We start from the raw sequence: 17219 nt of genomic DNA on the forward strand, positions 1-17219 counted from the left end.
ATTTTCATTCGATATTTCGTCTTATATTTTCCTTTCTCGTGTTGGTTCCGCGTATCTCGTATACTTGCAATGTGTTACTTCTTACTTGTAGGAGCAAGTAGTTTGATCATGTTTCCGAGGGCATGTTTGGATGGTAACCAAAACTAACTGTATCCATCTTTTTGTCATAGCTAAAATTTGGCCCTTGGTTGGATTATTGCCAATTTTTTGGTATGCATATACACTCTAGCAACGCCAACTCTAGTTCATTTTTCTTGCCAACATTGGCCAAAACATGGGCAACCAAAACCTTAGCCAAATTTTTTGGAGGGGTTGGCTTGGCCTTAGACGAAACACACCCCAAGTCACTATGTCAAATTGGTTGTCTTAATTGTCCGATCCTTATACTACAATACTATTGTTATCCTTAATTGAAACTTTTTCTGTTGAATCATGTTCAGTCACATATGCCTACGAGATAATGATGGTGTCTTAGTTCTGGATTGATACGTGAATTTTGGGATTATATACTCAAATTTGTAATTGAATAAATATTTTTTTCTCAAATGCACTGCATTTTAGGGGGCCTGGGGGTGGAAGCATGCTGTTTTTTCACTGGTATATACTGTCTTCAGTGCTTTTGTACGGGAGTATTGTCTGAGCTACATACTCTAGTACCAACTTGACCCATTTTTTATCGAAAAGAGGGGAAAGTCCCTGGGCCTCTGACTTAACCCAATACCCAGACATAACTAATATGAGGAAAAGGCTACAAGTTGTCCTGCCTTTTCACCTTGATCAGCCTTTTCTTTTACTAGTCACTAATCCTGATATGTTATTACCAAATCAAGGCTGAACTGAAGTATGTTGCCTGCTAGTATCTCTTACGAAGTAACCTTGCTGTGTTTGAGATTTGCAAAACAGGCATACAGTGTTGTATTCTGGTATGAGTATATCATGTTTTCTTTGGAGAAAAGAATCCAAGAGAATATTCTGGTATTTCTGTTTTACTGTCTACTCTTTTGCCTTGCAGATTCCTTACAATGAACCGACAACTGAGCTGATGGTGGTACTGGAAGACATGGACTCTCATTTTGGGGAAATTCTGGGTCAATCTTGGCATGGTTCGTTTGCTGACGCGCTCCCTGAACCATGTTCTTGGCGCACCAGTTAAATAGAATGGCTGCATCCCATCGGCAATTCAGATGGAACAGTCTAACAAATGCACTGTTACTTGCAAGGCACGATGCTTATCTTCTCTGCAGAATGTTATTTGCACCAAAGTGTTTAGTTTTCGCCGGTTCGCTTTGCTCATCTCTGAGGTCAAAGGATGTGTTTGATCGGATTGTTTTGGTGCGCTCTCTTTAATCTAGAATACAATGGCCTGAAAAATACTCTTTCCACCGGAACATGGGCGATTTTTCCTGGTCTAAATGTTAGTTTGGTGCTATTGACCGGAGTTTAGGCCATCATTCCTAGTACTACAATTTGCTTTCCGAACCTATTATTGACGTGTAATCCATCGAATAACTTTTGTATTCTGGTTAATGGTACACGTTCTGGATGGGCATCATGGGGTTCTCGCACTGTTCTATCAGCTGCGCTGGCCGTAGTTGGGAACTGAGGCGTGTGGGTCGTCAAGGATTTTTTTGGGCAGCTAGAATATCGTGGAAGACTTCAGTGATACTAAGTGAACTAATAGAGGGAGTGCTATGCAGGTTGTTAGGCCAACTCCAACGCACCTACCGAAATGGACATGATTTTCTTCTGTTTTTCATTTGTTTGGGTCGGCCAGACGGATACCAGTGTCTGTTCTTGTTCGCGGACCCATATATGCACCCAATGCAGCCGACACATTTCAGCAAATTGAAATTGAAAATATTTCATGTTGCCACCAAAAGTCCAGGCCATACATTAACTTAAACTAATAAAAGGAGATAAATAACTTGGACTAAATAGAACATCGCCGTCGCTGTCGTCCGCGGTGAGGTCGACGAAGGGCGGAGGCTGCCATGGCACAAGTGGCGCCCGTGCGTGCGGTGGTGCAGCGGGTGGCACCTGCTGCGGCTGCGGCTCCAGCTGCGTTTGCACCACGGGTTGCTGCGGCTCCAGTTGCATTTGCACCACGGGTTGCTGTTGCGGTGACCAGGGCTCCACGCCCACCCAAGCGGCCAGGGCCGATACCAACTCCGTCGTCCAAGGCACCATGGTTGTCCACGACTATGATTGCCCCACCAATACCTCAAATGGCATGGCTGGCTCCTCCTCCTACTCCACCACCTCCCACTCCCCCAACTCGGGGATGGGGACATCGCCTGCGGCCGATAAGACTAGCTACGTCGCCAGGCCCTCCCATTCGGAGAGATAGGTGAGCTCCGATAACTCCATGGCCTTTTTGAGGTCCTCGTCCTCCTCCTCGATGATCTGGGAGGCCTTGTCGGACACAGCAACTCGGGGCGGTGGACTGGGAGCTGAGAATAGAAAACGGAAGTCTAGATACTCCTATATGAAACTCACATTGCATAATCGCTATTGCCTCTCATACTACTATTATACTAGCAAAAATTTCAAAATACTCAGCCATTCAAATGCTTAGTGGTACCAAATAATATGCAGAATGTGGCCCAGAGCCTACATACCCTCAAACAGGGTCAACTGGGTCACATATGCAAAGTACCCAAAATCAATGCGAGTAACGAAACGCATCCTTAGGTCACTGAATCTGATTTAGGCACTAGTAGAAAACTGGGCTTTGGTCACAGGGCAATATTCACATTAGTCCCGATTCAGTCACGAACCGGGACTAATGTGAGCATTGGTCCCGGTTCGTGTGGCCAGGGGCCTGTCGGGCCTGGTGGGGGCATTGGTCCCGGTTCGTCCGGCCCCTTTGGTCCCGGTTGGTGGGACAAACCGGGACCAATGGGCCTCGCTCCTGGCCCACCACCATTGGTCCCGGTTGGTGGCTTGAACCGGGACCAGAGGCTCACCCTTTAGTCCCGGTTCATACCACAAACCGGGACTAAAGGGTTGGTCCTAGTTGCGGTCAGAGTTTAGTCCCACCTCGCCAACCGAAGGGCGCTCACACCGGTTTATAAGCCCGTCCCTCTCTGCCTTGTTGACCTCCTCTCAAAGTGAAAATAGATGCCCTTATACAGGGAATTTGACCTAAATTCAGAGTAATTTCTTTGAATTTCATAGAAATTTATTATGAATTTAGGTTGAATTTTCTCTATAGGCGCATCTATGTTCATTTTTTATAGTAAATAAAATAAATAAACCTTAACAAACTAAATAAAAATAAAGAAACCTTAATAAAATAAAATAAAATAAAATATATTAAATAAAATAAATAAACCTTAATAAAATAAATAAAAATAGCAGCAGTAAAATAAATAAAAATAAAATAAATAAAGTAAAATACATAAGTAATTAGAAACAAAATGGAATAAAATAAATAAGTTTTTTGTTGTAAGTAGAAACAAAACAAAATAAATAAAGCAAAAGAGAAAACAAAAACAGGGAAAAAATTATGCCACCTACTGGGCCACCACGGCCTGAATACGACTTGAAACCCATCCATGGGCCAGGATTCAGGCCCGCAGAAGGCCCAGTAGACCCCATAGGCAAAGAGAACGGTTAGGCCCGAAAGCCTGCAGTTGAGAGGAGCTCGAGAGGGTGGGCGCAGCAGCGCTTATAAACCACTCTCGAGCTCTCTCAACTAGCGAGGTGGGACTAAACTTTTGACGCAGGGCAGCACAAGGCCTTTGGTCCCGGTTGGTGCCACCAACCGGGACTAAAGGGGGGCATGCGTACCGGTTCGTGGCACCAACCGGAACCAATGCCCCCCCTTTAGTCCCGGTTGGTGCCACGAACCGGGACCAATGAGTTGCCTATATATACCCCATCGCCACAGCAGAGCACTCCACAGTGCTCTGTTTTTCTGGCCGGCGAGGGGAGGGCATTTGGGTGCTCTAGCTCACCTCCTATGCACATGAGGTGTTCGATGAAATGTCTGAGCCACACTAGTTAATCTTTCTCCTCTCGAAACTCGACCTCCGAGCTCCATTTTCCCCGAGATTTGTCTAGGTTTAGCGGTCCGTCACGTCCCGTCCCCGTCTTCACCACCGTCGATCGCCCGCGCCGATCTCGTCGCCAGCACCACCGTGGTGAGCCTCTTGTTCTTATCTTCTTTCTGAAAGAAAAAAATTCTTACTTTAGATAGATACTTGTCTAATTTTGTTACTTTTATTATTCCTTCTTATTACATAGTGTGATGGTTTTGGTATCCGCCCCCGTCGGCCCTCGTCCTGTCTATGATTCGGATGTGGTATATATTATCTTTTTATAACTATTTGGTTCATTTATTGTTTATGACAAATATGCCGACCAACGTGACATAGATTTTATTTATCTAGGAGGTGGTTGAACCGGAAATTCCAACCGACCCTATTGTCGAGAGGTTAAATTTAGTTGAAGAAGAAAACAATTACTTGAAGGAAAAAATAAAAAAATTGAGGAGGAGAAGATGATATTGGAGTTGCATGTTGCGGACGTCGTCGATGATCACAAGATCAAGATGGATGCAATGTGCTTGAAGATTAGAAAGATTAGAAAATATGCCATTCATACCGAGGCTTGGTATCATTATGTCGTTGGATCAATTGTTACCTTGGTTGCGATTATGATCGCATTTGTTTTCGCATTGAAATGTTTTACATAGTTTCAATGTATGGTTTAATTAATTAGATGCTCTGGAGAGCTATATGTTGTTAGATGAGAACTATGTATGTTCTTTGGTTTTAATGTGATGATGAACTTCTATTAATTTGGTCACTTAATTATCTATTCATGATGTTCTGTAATGGTTTTTGACACACTTAATTATATATAATGCACGCAGATGAACCGGCAATGGATGTACGGTGACAGACACACCTCCGAGTACATTAAGGGCGGGCATGATTTTCTCGAAGTGGCTGAGGCAAACAAGCAGAATGGTTTTATGTGTTGTCCATGCCCTACATGTGGGAATACGAAGTCTTACTCTGACCGGAAAATCCTTCACACCCACCTGCTTTACAAGGGTTTCATGCCACACTATAATGTTTGGACGAGGCACGGAGAAATAGGGGTTATGATGGAAGACGGCGAAGAAGAAGAGGACGATGACAACAATGTGCCCCCTGAATACGGTGATGCTGCAACGGGGGGAAGCTGCTGAAGATCAAGAGGAACCAGACGATGTGCCCAATGATGCTGCAAGGGGGGAAGCTGCTGAAGATCAAGAGGAACCAGTGCCCGATGATGATGATCTCCGCCGGGTCATTGTCGATGCAAGGACGCAATGCGAAAGTCAAAAGGAGAAGCTGAAGTTCGATCGCATGTTAGAGGATCATAAAAAAGGGTTGTACCCCAATTGCGAAGATGGCAACACAAAGCTCGGTACCGTACTGGAATTGCTGCAGTGGAAGGCAGAGAATGCTGTGCCTGACAAAGGATTTGAGAAGCTATTGAAAATATTGAAGAAGAAGCTTCCAAAGGATAACGAATTGCCCGACAGTACATACGCAGCAAAGAAGGTCGTATGCCCTCTAGGATTGAAGGTGCAGAAGATACATGCATGCCCTAATGACTGCATCCTCTACCGCGGTGCGTACAAGGATCTGAACGCATGCCCGGTATGCGGTGCATTGCGGTATAAGATCAGACGAGATGACCCTGGTGATGTTGACGGCGAGCCCCCCAGGAAGAGGGTTCCTGCGAAGGTGATGTGGTATGCTCCTATAATACCACGGTTGAAACGTCTGTTCAGAAACGAAGAGCATGCCAAGTTGATGCGATGGCACAGTGAGGACCGTAAGAAAGACGGGAAGTTGAGAGCACCCGCTGACGGGTCGCAGTGGAGAAAAATCGAGAGAAAGTACTAGGCTGAGTTTGCAGCTGACCCAAGGAACGTATGGTTTGGTTTAAGCGCGGATGGCATTAATCCTTTCGGGGAGCAGAGCAGCAATCACAGCACCTGGCCCGTGACTCCATGTATGTATAACCTTCCTCCTTGGATGTGCATGAAGCGGAAGTTCATTATGATGCCAGTTCTCATCCAAGGCCCTAAGCAACCCGGCAACGACATTGATGTGTACCTAAGGCCATTAGTTGAAGAACTTTTACAGCTGTGGAATGGAAACGATGTACGTACGTGGGATGAGCACAAACAGGAGGAATTTAACCTGCACGCGTTGCTGTTTGTAACCATCAACGATTGGCCCGCTCTCAGTAACCTTTCAGGACAGACAAACAAGGGATATCACGCATGCACGCACTGTTTAGATGACACTGAAAGTATATACCTAGACAAATGCAGGAAGAATGTGTACCTGGGCCATCGTCGATTTCTTCCGACCAACCATCAATGTCGAAAGAAAGGCAAGCATTTCAAAGGCGAGGCAGATCACCGGAAGAAGCCCGCCATGCGTACCGATGATCACGTACTTGCTATGGTCAATGATTTACACGTAATCTTTGGAAAGGGTCCCGGCGGACTAGCTGTTCCGAATGACGCTGAGGGACACACACCCATGTGGAAGAAGAAATCTATATTTTGGGACCTACCCTACTGGAAAGAGCTAGAGGTCCGCTCTTCAATCGACGTGATGCACGTGACGAAGAACCTTTGCGTGAACCTGCTAGGCTTCTTGGGCGTGTATGGGAAGACAAAAGATACACCTGAGGCACGGGAGGACCTGCAACGTTTGCACGAAAAAGACGGCATGCCTCCGAAGCAGTATGAAGGTCCTGCCAGCTACGCTCTTACGAAAGAAGAGAAAGAAATCTTCTTTGAATGCCTGCTCAGTATGAAGGTCCCGACTGGCTTCTCGTCGAATATAAAGGGAATAATAAATATGCCTGAGAAAAAGTTCCAGAACCTAAAGTCTCATGACTGCCACGTGATTATGACGCAACTGCTTCCGGTTGCATTGAGGGGGCTTCTACCGGAAAACGTCCGATTAGCCATTGTGAAGCTATGTGCATTCCTCAATGCAATCTCTCAGAAGGTGATCGATCCAGAAATCATACCAAGGCTAATGAGTGATGTGGCGCAATGTCTTGTCAGTTTCGAGCTGGTGTTCCCACCATCCTTCTTCAATATCATGACGCACGTCCTAGTTCATCTAGTCGACGAGATTGTCATTCTGGGGCCCGTATTTCTACACAATATGTTCCCCTTTGAGAGGTTCATGGGAGTCCTAAAGAAATATGTCCGTAACCGCGCTAGGCCAGAAGGAAGCATCTCCATGGGCCATCAAACAGAGGATGTCATTGGGTTTTGTGTTGACTTCATTCCCGGCCTTAAGAAGATAGGTCTCCCTAAATCGCGGTATGAGGGGAGACTGACTGGAAAAGGCACGCTTGGAGGGGACTCAATAATATGCAGGGACGGATATTCTTGGTCTCAAGCACACTACACAGTTCTACAGAACTCTACCTTGGTGACCCCGTATGTCGATGAACACAAGAACAGTCTGCGCTCCAAACACCCGGAGCAGTGCGACGACTGGATTACATGTGAACACATCAGGACTTTCAGCAGTTGGTTGGAAACACGTCTCAGATGTGACAACACTGTTTGTGATGATATGTACTCGTTGTCCAGGGGACCATCTTTGACTGTATTGACTTACAAAGGATACGAGATAAATGGGAATACATTTTACACGATCGCCCAAGATCAAAAGAGCACCAACCAAAACAGCGGTGTCCGCTTTGATGCAGCAACCGAGAGGGGAAAGGACACATATTATGGTTACATAGTGGACATATGGGAACTTGACTACGGACATGATTTTAAGGTCCCTTTGTTTAAGTGCAAATGGGTCAATCTGTCAGGAGGCGGGGTACAGGTAGACCCACAGTACGGAATGACAACAGTGGATCTGAACAATCTTGGGTACACTGACAAACCATTCATCCTAGCCAATGATGTGGCACAGGTTATCTATGTGAAGGACATGTCTACCAGACCGAGAAAAAGAAAAGATAAGGAAGCGAATACATCATACGATGAGCCAAAGCGCCACATAGTTCTTTCAGGAAAAAGGGACATCGTGGGAGTGGAGGGCAAGACAGACATGTCTGAAGATTATGAAAAGTTTCATGAAATTCCTCCCTTCAAAGTCAAGGCTGATCCAAGCATCCTGATAAACGATGAAGATTATCCATGGTTACGGCGCAATAAGCAAAGGACACAAGCGAAGAAAAAGTGAAGACTTTCTCTCCACAACTATTATGATGATACCATGCCAACTTTCAACCTTTTTGTAGTTCATTTGAAATGCCTGTTGTAACAGATGAGTTTTCGTCCGAAATCCTGATACTTCGAAAGAGATTGTCTATTTTGTACACGAAGTGCATCCAGTTTTTGCCGTAACCCTCTCAACTTTTTAGCACATGCTATGTGGGTGAAATCATGACACCATGCCAACTTTCAACCTTTTCAGAGTTCATTTGTAGTGCTTTTCAATTTCACGGTCATATAGCTCATAAAAATCAGTAAATGCATGAAAAATAACAAATGAAGTCAGAAAGGGTTGAAAATTGATGATGTGGCTTTGAATGGTGCATTTTGAACACACAAAAAGTCTGGAGTTCAAATAAGTTCAAAAAAATGAAATCCCTTTCTAACTGATGAGTTTTCGTTCGAAACCCTGATACTTCGGAAGAGATTGTCCATTTTGTACACGAAGTGCATCCATTTTTTGCCGTAACCCTCTCAACTTTTTAGCACATGCTATGTGGGTGAAATGATGACACCATGCCAACTTTCAACCTTTTCAGAGTTCATTTATAGTGCTTTTCAATTTCAGAGTCATTTATAGCTCATGAACTAATAGCAAAAAGAATGAACTAAAAATAATCAATTAAAATATGCTGTTATGATCAACTAAAACAAAACTATAATATTCTTCAATAGCCAAAAGAATCAACTAAAAAGCTTTTATAAAACTTGAATAGCAAAAGGAATTTTGATAAAGAATGTTTTTGTTAGAAACTTTAATAGCAAAAAGCATTATCATAAAGATTTTTTTTGTTAGAAACTAAAATAACAAAATCTGTTTTTGAATAGAATCATAAAAGACAGTAATATTAAATAGCAGGAAAAAGAATCACTCCAAAATATATTTTTATAGTAAAGTTAATCACAAACTAGTGATTCACACAAATTTCAAAGAATTCAAATTTAAACTATTCAAATTTGAAAACTAAAGGCACTAACAGAAAGTTTATAATTTTTGTGACCTAAAAGCAAAAAGAATTAAAAAATAAAATTTAATAAAAGAAATAAAATAGTAACAGTAAGTATTTTGTTGTAAGTAGAAACAAAATAAAATAAATAAAGCAACAAAGAAAAAAAAGTGCCATCTACTGGGCCACCACGGCCTGAATACGACTAGAAACCCAACCATGGGCCAGGATTCAGCTAATTTTTTTAAATAATACATTTTTTTTATTAATTTTCATAAATATTACGCTCGGTAAATTTTTTCAAAAATAATACACCGTCGGCCCGCTGCAGGCCGACTGGGCCTAGTCGGCCCACAGCAGGCCGATTGGACTCCAGTCGGCCCACTGTGGGCTGATGGGGTGGGCCGACTGGAGCTAATTAGCTCGCTGTGGGCTAATTGTTTTTGCAAAAAAAAGTAGGCATAAAAAATATGTTTAAAAAAGTTAATTATGTAATTAAAAAATGTTAAACGTGTATAAAAATGTTCCTGATGTATAAAAAAATGTACAATATATATGCAAAAAAGCTGACATAAAAATATGTTTTAAAAAGTGTTAAGCATGTATTTAAAATTTGTTAAATGTCTGTATAAAAAATGTTCCTTATTTATACAAAAAATATAGAATGTGTATGAAAAAAAGTTGAAACCAAAAAAATATGTTTGAAAAAAAATGTTCCAGTTCCATACAAAAAGAGCAACCAATCATACTTAGGTCCGTGATGCTCCCATACCGGATCCGGAGCTGGAACATTTTTTTATACACGTTTAACCTTTCATTCCAATACATGAAACATTTTTGTGTACTCGTTGAACATTTTTTCAAATACATGATTAATATTTTTTCAAACATATTTTTTTGGTGTCAACTTTTTTTCATACACATTCTATATTTTTTGTATAGATAAGGAACATTTTTTCAAATACATGATTAAAAAAAATTTCAAACATTTTTTTTGGTGTCAACTTTTTTTCATACACATTCTATATTTTTTGTATAAATAAGGAACATTTTTTATACACACATTTAACAAAATTTAAATACATGCTTAACACTTTTTTAAACGTATTTTTTATGTCAACTTTTTGCATATATATTGTACATTTTTTGTATAGATCGGGAACATTTTTTTATACACGTTTAACATTTTTTAATTACATAATTAACATTTTTTTAAACATATATTTTTTATGCCTACTTTTTTTGCAAAAACAATTAGCCCACATCAAGCCAATTAGCTCCAGTCGGCCTACAGCTGGCCGACAGGACCCAATCAGCCCACAGTGGGCCGACAGGGGCCAGTCGGCCAGCTGTAGGCCGGCTGGAGTCCAATCGGCCTCCTGTGGGCCGACTAGGCCCAGTCGGCCTGCAGCGGGCCGACGGTGTATTATTTTTGAATTTTTTTATCCAGCGTAATATTTACGAAAATTAATTAAAAAATGTATTATTTATAAAAAATAGCTCAGGATTCAGGCCCGCACGTGGCCCAGTAGGCCCCACAGGCACATAGTGTATGGTTAGGCCCGAAAGCCTGTAGTTGAGAGGAGCTCGAGAGGGTGGGCGCAGCAGCGCTTATAAACCACTCTCGAGCTCTCTCAACTAGCGAGGTGGGACTAAACTTTGGCCGCGACGCGGGCAGCACATGTCCTATGGTCCCGGTTGGTGGCACCAACCGGGACTAAAGGGGGGCATGGGTACCGGTTAGTGGCACCAACCGGGACCAATGCCCCCCCTTTAGTCCCGGTTGGTGCCACCAACCGGGACCAAAGGCCGCCGCTTCCCGCCCTTTGGGCTGCTGAAAAGAGGCCTTTGGTCCCGGTTGGTGGCACCAACCGGGACTAAAGGGGGGCATTGGTCCCGGTTGGTGCCACGAACTGGGACTAATGCTCTGAGTATATAAGAAAACACTTAGCGTTTTTCAGATTCATCTCTGCAGTTGCCCCGCCCCGACGATGCCGCCAGGCTGCCCGAGCTCGCCCCGTCGACGCCGTCGCCGCCCTCTGCCTCGTCGACGCAGCCGCCCCTGCCCCGACCACGCCGCCGTCGGCCCGCCCCGACCACGTCGTGCGCCCCTGCCCCGACCACGCCGTCGTCGCCCCAGCTGCCCCGACCACGCCGCGGGCCCTCGCCGTGCCTCTGCCTCGCCCTGCCCTGATCGACCACGCCGCCGTCGCCCCTGCCCCGACCACGCCGCCGTCGCCGCCCTCTACCCCGACGCGCGCCGTGCCTCTGCCCCTGCCCCGACCACGCCGCACCTCTCCTTTGGTCAGGCCGGCGCCGCCCCCTGCCTCCCTATTTTTTACACATATATATGATGTTTTTTTCCAGATTATATGTATATGTGTGAGTATATGTATGTGTGTATATCTGATTATATGTCCTCTTTTCAGATTTTTTTTTGCATTTTTATAAAAATGTATATATGTATGTATGTTCTCTGTGTATATATATGTTCATGTATGCAAAACATAGATTTTTAGAAAAGTTTTATCTATATATGTTCTCTGATTTAGTCCATTTTAGGTTAGTTTCATTTTTAGAAAAGTTTTATATATTTAGGAAAAAAAGGAAGAGAAGGAACAAGGAAGAAGAAGAAATTTTTTTATATATATGCAAAAGTTACATTTTTAGAAAAGTTTTATATATCTAGCTAGGAAGAAAAGGAAGAAGAAGAAAAAGAAGGATAGGAAAAAAGAAAATAAGAAGAGGAAGAAAGGAGAAGAATAGGAGAGGAAGAAGAGGAGAAGTTTTATATATATGTTCTCTCTTCTTTTCTATTTTTTCTTCTTCTCCTCTTCTTTTTCTTCTTTTTTTCTTCGATCTTCTCCTCTACTCCTTTCTTCTTCTCCTCTTTTTATTTCTTCTTTGTCTTCTTAATTTTTATCGGGTATGTCATTGTCGATATACCCCCTCCCCGATAACATTATTTTCCCATGTATGTATGTCGTCGTTGTCGATATATATAACTCCCTCCCAGATAACTTCGACATGATGGATGGTCGATATTTATACCCCCTCTCGACCGTGATAACTTATACCACGGGAGCACCCCCCGGCCCTCTCGCTCGACCAAAACTCTCGAGGACACCCAAACCCTAGAAAAAAATGATGTCGGTCTCCTACCCCCTCCCGCCGCGCCCCTACCCTTGAAGCATTGCCGAGGCCACCCCAAACCCGGAATAAGCTAGGTCTACGTTTGCACTAATATATCCACCCGCTGTCATGTTTGTGTAATAATTGCCATGTTGTAATATTTGCAGAAACAATGGAGCACGGACGAGACGAGCAAGCAGAAGAGGTGTTGGGGGACATAATCTTAGCCGGAGGTGATATCTTGTCGTATCTTAACGACAATGATGGTCTGGAAGAACAGGGTGAAGAAGCAGGCTACGGTGATCGAAGAGTGGAGGAGGAAAGACATGATTATGATGGCTCCGGTGACCCAATGCTGGTGCAAGAAGGAGCCCGTGGTGACGGCTCCGGTGACCGAACAGAGTCCGGCCAGGTAAATATATTAGTTAAGCCTGTGCTGACTAGCTAATTGATGCATTCATTGTTTTGGTATGTACACATCTTAATTAACTCTCGTCTTTCTTCTTTTTTCTAGCCCTCCGGATCAAGCACAACTTCGGTAAAGAGACGAGGCCCGAAGAAAAAGTTGCGCTCGGATGAAAGGTTTGAGATCACAGCAATCGCGCGCGACGGCCAACCGATTGAACCCATCCGGACAAAGGAAGCATTTGCTGCTCAGTGCGGGGTTCTTGTTAGGGACAAGATCCCGATCAGCATCCACCAATGGTATAAGCCTAAGAAGGAAGACCCTGAGGTGTCTTATGTCAATGATATGCAGAAAGATGATCTTTGGACTGAGCTGAAGGCAAATTTCACCCTACCGCCAGAGGAGGATCCGGAGAAGCCAGTTAAAGAGCAATTAATCAAGTCTCGTGCTCTTAAGAAGATGGCAGACCTATTCAGGAGGTGGAAGAATGAGCTGAAAACGTTTGTCGACAAAGAAGAGACATCAGAATTCATCGGCCGGTATGAGAAGATCAGAGATCACTGGCCCGCATTTGTGGCCCACAAGACATCGAAAAAGAGTAAGAAGATGTCAGCGACAAACAAGAAGAATGCTGCGAAGAAGAAGCTTCACCATCGCACGGGGTCAGGTGGCTACCTCAAAGCCCGGCCTAAGTGGGTCAAGGCTGAGAATGATCTGCTTGAAAAAGGGATCGAACCACAGACAATGAACTGGCCAGACCGTTGCCGGACTTGGTTCTTTGGGGCTGGCGGAAAATTGGACCCTGTATCAGGGAGGTGCGTTTGGACGAACGAGCTTTTGAGAATACCAGTCAAGAAGATTCTGTTGGAAATATGCCCTAGAGGCAATAATAAATGGTTATTATTATATTTCTTTGTTCATGGTAATTGTCTATTATTCATTCTATAATTGTATTGTCCGGAAATCGTAATACATGTGTGAATACATAGACCACAACCTGTCCCTAGTAAGCCTCTAGTTGACTAGCTCGTTGATCAACAGATAGTCATGGTTTCCTGACTATAGACATTGGATGTCATTGATAACGGGATCACATCATTAGGAGAATGATGTGATGGACAAGACCCAATCCTAAGCATAGCATAAAAGATCGTGTAGTTTCGTTTGCTAGAGCTTTTCCAATGTCAAGTATCTTTTCCTTAGACCATGAGATCGTGCAACTCCCGGATACCGTAGGAGTGCTTTGGGTGTGCCAAACGTCACAACGTAACTGGGTGACTATAAAGGTGCACTACGGGTATCTCCGAAAGTGTCTGTTGGGTTGGCACGGATCGAGACTGGGATTTGTCACTCCGTGTGACGGAGAGGTATCTCTGGGCCCACTCGGTAATGCATCATCATAATGAGCTCAATGTGACTAAGGCGTTAGTCACGGGACCATGCATTGCGGTACGAGTAAAGAGACTTGCCGGTAACGAGATTGAACAAGGTATTGGGATACCGACGATCGAATCTCGGGCAAGTAACATACCGTTTGACAGAATTGCATACGGGATTGACTGAATCCTCGACATCGTGGTTCATCCGATGAGATCATCGTGGAACATGTGGGAGCCAACATGGGTATCCAGATCCCGCTGTTGGTTATTGACCGGAGAGGCGTCTCGGTCATGTCTGCATGTCTCCCGAACCCGTAGGGTCCTCACACTTAAGTTCCGGTGACGCTAGGGTTGTAGAGATATATGTATGCGGAAACCCAAAAGTTGTTCGGAGTCCCGGATGAGATCCCGGATGTCACGAGAGGTTCCGGAATGGTCCGGAGGTGAAGAATTATATATAGGACGTCAAGTTTCGGCCACCGGGAAAGTTTCGGGGTTACCGGTATTGTACCGGGACCACCGGAAGGGTCCCGGGGGTCCACCGGGTGGGGCCACCTATCCCGGAGGGCCCCGTGGGCTGAAAGTGGAAGGGAACCAGCCCTTAGTGGGCTGGGGCGCCCCCCTTGGGCCTTCCCCCATGCGCCTAGGGTTGGGAACCCTAGGGGGGAGCTTCCCCCTTGCCTTGGGGGGCAAGGCACCCCTTCCCCCCCCCCCCCCACTTGGCCGCCGCCCCCCTTGGAGATCTGATCTCCCAAGGGCTGGCGCCCCCCCAGGGGTCCTATAAATAGTGGGGGGGAGGGAGGGCAGCAACCTACAGCCTTGGGCGCCTCCCTCCTCCCCTGCAACACCTCTCTCTCTCTCTCTCTCTCTCGCAGAAGCTTGGCGAAGCCCTGCCAGAGACCCGCTACATCCACCACCACGCCGTCGTGCTGCTGGATCTCCATCAACCTCTCCTTCCCCCTTGCTGGATCAAGAAGGAGGAGACGTCGCTGCACCGTACGTGTGTTGAACGCGGAGGTGCCGTCCGTTCGGCACTCGGTCATCGGTGATTTGGATCACGGCGAGTACGACTCCGTCATCCACGTTCAATGGAACGCTTCCGCTCACGATCTACAAGGGTATGTAGATGCACTCCTTTCCCCTCGTTGCTAGTAGACTCCATAGATGCATCTTGGTGAACGTAGGAAAATTGTAAATTATGCTACGATTCCCAACAGTGGCATCATGAGCCAGGCCTATGCGTAGTTACTATGCACGAGTAGAACACAAAGCAGTTGTGGGCGTTGAGTTTGCCAATTCTTCTTGCCGCTACTAGTCGTTTCTTGTTTCGGCGGCATTGTAGGATGAAGCGGCCCGGACCGACCTTACACGTACGCTTACGTGAGACAGGTTCCACCGATTGACATGCACTAGTTGCATAAGGTGGCTAGCGGGTGTCTGTCTCTCCTACTTTAGTCGGAACGGATTCGATGAAAAGGGTCCTTATGAAGGGTAAATAGAAATTAGCAAATCACGTTGTGGTCATACGTAGGTAAGAAAACGTTCTTGCTAGAAACCTACAAACCACGTAAAAACTTGCAACAACAATTAGAGGACGTCTAACTTGTTTTTGCAGCAAGTGATATATGTGATATGATATGGCCAGAAGATGTGATGAATGATATATGTGATGTATGAGATTGATCATATTCTTGTAATAGGAATCACGACTTGCATGTCGATGAGTATGACAACCGGCAGGAGCCATAGGAGTTGTCTTTATTATTTTGCATGACCTGCGTGTCATTGAATAACGCCATGTAAATTACTTTACTTTGTTGCTAAACGCGTTAGCCATAGAAGTAGAAGTAATCGTTGGCGTGACGACTTCATGAAGACACAATGATGGAGATCATGATGATGGAGATCATGGTGTCATGCCGATGACGAAGATGATCATGGTGCCCCGAAGATGGAGATCAAAGGAGCATGATGATATTGGCCATATCATGTCACTATTTGATTGCATGTGATGTTTATCATGTTTTTGCATCTTATTTGCTTAGAACGACGGTAGTAAGTAAGATGATCCCTTATAATAATTTCAAGAAAGTGTTCACCCTAACTGTGCACCGTTGCGAAGGTTCGTTGTTTCGAAGCACCACGTGATGATCGGGTGTGATAGATTCTAACGTTCGAATACAACGGGTGTTGACGAGCCTAGCATGTACAGACATGGCCTCGGAACACACGCAATACACTTAGGTTGACTTGACGAGCCTAGCATGTACAGACATGGCCTCGGAACACGGAGGACCGAAAGGTCGAGCATGAGTCGTATAGAAGATACGATCAACATGGAGATGTTCACCGATCTTGACTAGTCCGTCTCACGTGATGATCGGACACGGCCTAGTTAAACTCGGATCATGTTTCACTTAGATGACTAGAGGGATGTCTATCTGAGTGGGAGTTCATAATCAGATGAACTTCATTATCATGAACATAGTCAAAAAGGTATTTGCAAATTATGTCATAGCTTGCGCTTTAGTTCTACTGGTTAAGATATGTTCCTAGAGAAAATTTAGTTGAAAGTTGGCAGTAACAATTATGCGGACTGGGTCCGTAAACTGAGGATTGTCCTCATTGCTGCACAGAAGGCTTATGTCCTTAATGCACCGCTCGGTGTGCTGAACCTCAGCGTCGTCTGTAGATGTTACGAAACATCTGACATACACGTTTTGATGACTACGTGATAGTTCAGTGCGGTTTAGAATTGTGGCACCAAAGATGTTTTTGAAAAGTCGCAGAACATGTGAGATGTTCCGAAGACTGAAATTGGGATTTCAGACTAGTGCCCACTTCAAGAGGTATGAGACCTCTGACAAGTTTCTTAAGCCTGCAAACTAAGGGAGAAAAGCTCAATCGTTGAGTGTGTGCTCAGATTGTCTGAGTGCCACAATCGCTTGAATCGAGTGGGAGTTAATCTCCCAGATGAGATAGTGATAGTTCTCCATAGTCACTGCCACCAAGCTAGTAGAGCTTCGTGATGAACTATAACATATCAAGGATAATTATGATGATCCTTGAGCTATTCGCGACGT

The sequence above is a fragment of the Aegilops tauschii genome, chromosome 1 (genome assembly GCF_002575655.3).
Source record: "Aegilops tauschii subsp. strangulata cultivar AL8/78 chromosome 1, Aet v6.0, whole genome shotgun sequence".
NCBI lineage: Eukaryota > Viridiplantae > Streptophyta > Magnoliopsida > Poales > Poaceae > Aegilops > Aegilops tauschii.